Source organism: Tachyglossus aculeatus, chromosome 2, assembly GCF_015852505.1.
Source record: "Tachyglossus aculeatus isolate mTacAcu1 chromosome 2, mTacAcu1.pri, whole genome shotgun sequence".
NCBI lineage: Eukaryota > Metazoa > Chordata > Mammalia > Monotremata > Tachyglossidae > Tachyglossus > Tachyglossus aculeatus.
The window spans coordinates 101,727,878-101,733,877 of record NC_052067.1 but is presented as its reverse complement, the minus strand read 5'-3'; the positions used below and the strand labels follow the sequence as shown (position 1 = coordinate 101,733,877).

The window sequence follows — 6,000 nt, the reverse complement described above, 5'->3', positions numbered from 1 at the left end:
GACACATTCTTTACCCATAATGAGCTTACAGTCTAGAGAGGGAGAAAAACATTAATATGAATAAATATTTAACATTCAATAAATATGATAGAATCAAATGAATGAAATAAGTCATTTATAACTTATAATTTAAAGATATGTACACAAGTACTGTGGGGTTGTGGGTGGACCAGACTAAAGCATGCAGGGACATTTCAGAATAAAAATGCCACTCTGAAAAGTAAGTTCATCTTTTTCTCTGACTGGAAACTGGAAGAGCAAAATATTTGGAGAACATTAAATGTCTCTTGGAAGGTTACATTCTCCTGTTGTGTTTAGTTTGCAGAAGGACCTGGGTTCTAATGCTGGCTCTGACATTTGCCTGCTGTATGACATTGGGCAAGTCACTTCACTTCTCTGTGCCTCAGTTACCTCATCTTTAAAATGGGGATAAAAACTGTAAACCTTACATGGAACAAGGACTGTGTCCAATCCAATTACTTTTTATCTACTCCAGCACTCATTACAGTGCCTGACACATGGTGAACACTTAATAAATACCACAGTCATTATTATCATTATTAAAACCATGCAAGCCAGATCGAATCCTGAGAATTTTGTTTCACTACGCTTATAAAATTGTCTCTGATAGAAAATTCTTGAACTGTGAACTTGTGATAGGCTGCTGCTGATTCCTCTTAACTAGTAATGATAAAGGAAGCCACAACAGCATGGAACAGAACCCGCTTAGTACAGTGCTCTGCACACAGTAAGTGCTCAATAAATATGATTGAATGAATGTTTGTTTTGAAAATAAAATCCCAAATGCACATGTTTCTTAATGGTAGGATTGTGACTAACTCTGTTTTCAAACCAAAGACGGCAAACAGGAGGTTTTGTCTTTATTTTGAAATCTGCCATGAGACATCAGCCTGGTCTGACACAGCTTATGTGGACTTCAATGGCATCAGCTCTGTTGTGGGGACACCAAGAGTCTTGGTTAGTTGTGGGGGCCTGGCAAGATTTGGGGACCACCATTGGCTTATTGGGTCTGCATCAAGAGAGGAGGAGATCCCCCTCTAGACTGTAAGCTCCTTGTGGGCAAGGAGCACATCTACCAAGTCTGTTACCTTGTACTATCCCAAGCACTTAGTACAGAGCAACAGCAGCATGGTCTAGTGGATAGAGTACAGACCTGTAAGTCAAAGGACCTGAAATCTAATCCCTGCTCTACCACATGTCTGCTGTGTGACCTTGGGAAAGTCCTTCACTTCTCTGTGCCTCAGTTACTTCATCTATAAAATGGGGATTAAGACTGTGAGCACCATGTGGGAAAGGAACTGTGTCTAACCTGATTACGTTGTATCTACCTCAGCGCTTAGAATAGTGCTTGGCAAATAGTAAGCTCTTAACAAAATGCTACAATTATTATTAGTATTGCTCTGCATACAGTAACTGCTTAATAAATATGATTTTGATTGATTGATATTGGGGAGCTAATATCTGATGGTTTCAGTTTGGTCAACAAAGTCACTGGCTAGATCTCCATGGGTGAGAGACGGAAGAGATGGAAACACTAAAGATTTCAGGAGGGAGTTAATGATCTGGGGACAATGGGCAAAAGAGTCATAGTTGGGAGAAATAGTATTTCTGAATGGAAGTGAGGACAGGGTTGTAATAAGTCAGAAGGAGTTTAAAGTGGGCAAAATTGTCCTGAAGCTTGGATTTCTGCCAATAGCATACCATGGCATTAAACCAGGAGCAGTTAAATCATACTGTGGATGTGATTCAGGGCTGGGTTTGGTGGGGTGAGATGGACAGGCAGAGAGTATGATGAGGGAGTTGAGGCATGGATTTGCACATCAAGCAACGGGAGGTTGTTGAGGTCACTATAATGAAGCATGATAGTCTGGGGTAAGTGAAAGGACTATGGAGATCATCTGTCTCTGAGGGAGGGTAGGAAGGTTTGGGAGAGAAAGCAGGTGAGGAGGATGTGGATGAAGAGTGGTGAGATCAGCAATGGTTCAGTGACTACCGAAGAAGAGATCCGGTGTGTGTCCAAGTTGGCGAGGGAGTGAGGTGGGGCAGAGCAGGAGGTGGCAGAGTTGAGGAGTGAAAGGAAGCAGGTAACTGGGAGTAACATCTGGAACAATGCTGTGGCTGTTAAGTCCCTGAGGAGATCTGTTTAGGGGAGGAGAAGGAGGAAAGGAAGAGAAAAAGGTGTCAAAGCCATTCAGAAAACTAGAGGTGCAGCCAGGAGTGGTAGATGGCAACAACTAGTAATTTTAGTGGGTGTTAGAGGCAGATGTCCCTCTCAGAATCACACCTGGAGAGTTTCCGGTACCCTACTAGCCTCGGCTAAGGAAGGGAGAGTCAAGCAGAGGCGTCCATTCCATTTCTAGCTTGTGCAGTGGCTAGCGAGTGGAAGACAATCTGCTACAAGTCAAAACTCACCTATGCTAAGCAGCAGTGGCATGGGAGAAAGTCTAGGTCACGTTTATTGTGAGGAAGAAGGCAGTGGTAAAACACTTCTGTATTTTTACCGAGCAAACCCTATAAATACACTACCAGAACAATTGCAGGTGGTGGTGGGATTTTCTGGGAGAGATGTGTCCATGGAGTCTCTATGGGTTGGACATGATTTGACTGCATGAGACATGACAAGATACATATGATTTGGACTTCAAAGGAAGAGAAAAAAAATGATAGCATTTATTAAGCACTTACTATGTGCAAAGCACTGTTCTAAGAGCTGGGGAGGTTACAAGGTGATCAGGTTGTCCCAAGGAGGGCTCACAGTCTTAATCCCCATTTTACAGATGAGGTAACTGAGGCACAGAGAAGTTAAGTGACTCGCCCAAAGTCACACAGCTGACAATTGGCGGAGGCGGGGTTTGAACCCATGAACTCTGACTCCAAAGCCCGTGCTCTTTCCACTGAGCCACACTGCTTTTCTAAGGTGAGAAGGTGGGGGATAGAGGTGGGGGATGATGAGAAAGCAACATTGCAGGTAGAAGAGCAGGTCTACTCCTCCAGCCCCAATTAGTTGGTGGAGAGACAGCTAGTATCCCTGGCTTCAAACCCTTATTGAAGGCATATCTCTTCCAAGAGGTCTTCCCAGACTAGGCCCCACTTTTCTTCATCTCCCACTCCCTTTTGCTTTGCCCTGACTTATTCCCTTTTCTCTTCCCCCCTCTCAGCCCCAAGGCACTTATGTCCATATCTGTAATTTTATTTATTGGTATTGATGTCTGCCTCCCCAACTCTAGTCTGTGAGCTCATCGTGGGCAGGGAATGTCACTGTTCACTGTTGCACAGTACTTTCCCAAGCACTTAGTAAAATGCTCTTCACACAGTAAGCACTCAATAGATACGATTGAATGAATGAATAAATGAATGTGAGGCCCTCTTAGGAGAAAACAGCAGAAAATACAGTATCGTCTGGAATAAGACAGTCTCAGACACAACGAGGAAAAGGATTGGGTCAGGAACAGGTAGAGGATGAAAGGGAGTTTGTCTCATTGGAGCAGGGAGCCACAGGCCACATTTAGACAAGTTCTCAGAGCCCAGGATGGGTTAGGGGTGGGGGCCAGTTGGAGAGATGAAACTGATAGGATACAATGCTGGGCATGGTGATGGTGAGAGAGAAGACCAAGGATGTGGTGAGCAGAGGGTTGGGCTAGGGGAAGTCATGGTGAAATGAGTGACCCCCGCTTCCAGTCTGTGCCTGGTCCTGAGGGAACAAAGCTTCCCGACATCTCGTAGGTTGTGAGGACGCTCTGAGGGTTGTGGACAGGGAATGTGTCTGCCAACTCTTCTATATTGTACTCTCCCAAGTGCTCAGTACAGTGAGCTGCACATAGTAAGTGCTCAATAAATACTACTGACTGATTGCATGTTAGTGATGGGGAGAGTCCCAGCCTGAGTTTCTGGGCCCAACAGGCTGTTTCTGCTCCTGATTTCTGCTTGCTCCACCCTCCTGTTTCCCCTATTGCCTGACCCAATATTTGCTCAGGGCCCAGCCCAGTTAGCCAGCAGCCCAGCAAGACTTCTGACAATCTGTCAATTGACCAATGTTATTAACTGAGTGCTTACTATGTGCAGAGCACTGTACTAAGTACTTGGGAGAGTGAGATACAGAAGAATTGGTAGACACAACCTCTTCTCAAAGGAAGTTTACCACTTACAATGGGAGAAGACAACTATTGAAATAAATTACAGTTAGGGAAAATAGCAGAGTATAAGAATATGAACGTATGTGCTCTGGGGCTCACGGTGAAGTTTCAAAGTGATACAGAGGTTCTGTTTCCCGGGCTGGCAGGTGCCGTGTGCTTAGGAGGTGGATTCTGAGAAGAGGGATGGAACAGAGGAGGCCCCCAATTTGTGCTTGTGCTGTGCATGTTAGGGATGGGCTTTGAGATAACCTCGCTCTGAGGTCTTGGGACAAAGTATCTGTAATTCAACCCAGCATCTCTGATGTTACTATTTTGCCTATCCTTAATAATAATTATAATAATGGTATTTATTGAGCTCTTACTTTGTGCCAGGCACTCTACTAAGCACTGAGGTGGATACAAGCAAATGGGTTGGAAACGGTCCCTGTCACACATGAAGCTCACAGTTTCAATCCCCATTTTATAGCAGAAGTAACTGAAGCACAGAGAAGTGAAGTGACTCGTCTAAATCACACAAATGGTGGAGTCAGTATGAGAACCCATAACCTCCTGACTCCCAGGACTGTGCTCTATCCACTATGCCATGCTAATTCTCTAATCTGCCTTAATGTCTGTCTCCCCTCTAGACTGTAAGCTCCTTGGGGGCAAGGATCAGTGTGGCTCAGTGGAAAGAGCCCAGGCTTTGGAATCAGAGGTCATGGGTTCAAATTCCAACTCTGCCAATTGTCAGCTTTGTGACTTTGGGCAAGTCACTTAACTTCTCTGTTACCTCATCTGTAAAATGGGGATTTAGCCTGTGAGCCCCCTGTGGGCCAACCTGATCACCTTGTAACCTCCCCAGTGCTTAGAACAGTGCTTTGCACATAGTAAGCACTTAATAAATACTATTATTATTATTATTATTATTAACTCTGTTTTATTGTACTTTACCAAGTCCTTTGTACAGTGCTCTGTACCCAGTAAGCGTTCAATAAATATCAATGATCAGTCCACTGTTGGACTTAAACTGTACCCTTGTAGGAGACTCCTGAGTCACATCCTCGGACTCACTTTAACGTTAAATAGAGCCAAGATTGGCTCTTTACTGGACTCTGGAAAATGTCTCTGTACTCAGGCAAAGAATTTTAAATCAAGAGAGAATGCTTTATGCAAATCTATTCTGCACTTCCGAGTCTTCTTTAAATCCCAAACAGTTAAAATGAACAGAATATCCCATTTGCAATCTCCTAGGAACCAAGAATCTATTATCATTATTAACAATTCTATCCCCCTGTCCAATAGACCTAATTACAGGCAAAAGGCATTTATTTCTACCCTGAATCAAGTACATTTTCCAGTTAAGATATAGGCCCCATTTTTATTACCGTTCTTTAACACCCCAGTGCTTAAAAACTGCTGATTATGCTAATCAAGATCATTAGTTCTCTAGACGGAGCCAAAGTCCTGGACTCAAGCCCCAGGAATGAGCGGCAGGTAAGTGGGTTCATCTGACTGCCGTGATTTGACATGGCTCTACCCGAGTCTTGGGGAGATTTATAAGAGCCCTCCCGGTCACCACATAGTAGGATGGAGTCTTTCTGTTCTTTAAGAACAACTCACCCATCTTAGATGGGCCCTTCATTCTGCCTAGAGGCTGCTGTGATTGTTTTTTTTTTTAATGGGATTTGTTAAGCACTTACTATGTGCCAGGCGCTCTTCTTAGTGCTAGGGTAGACACAAGGAACTCAGGTTGGACACAGTCCATGTCCCACATAGGGGCTCACAATCTTAATCCCCATTTTACAGATAGGGAACTGAGGCCCAGAGAAGTGAAGTAACCTGCCCAAGGTCACACAGCTTTCAAGTG

The 6,000-nt window shown here is 44.1% G+C and overlaps 1 non-coding gene across 1 annotated transcript; it reads left to right on the top strand.

Moving 5' to 3' along the window:
• Nucleotides 1-2,287: 2,287 nt before the first annotated feature.
• Nucleotides 2,288-2,423, top strand: LOC119924894. Its single transcript, XR_005449573.1, has one exon. It is a non-coding gene; the product is annotated as a small nucleolar RNA SNORA7 (small nucleolar RNA).
• Nucleotides 2,424-6,000: the final 3,577 nt, after the last annotated feature.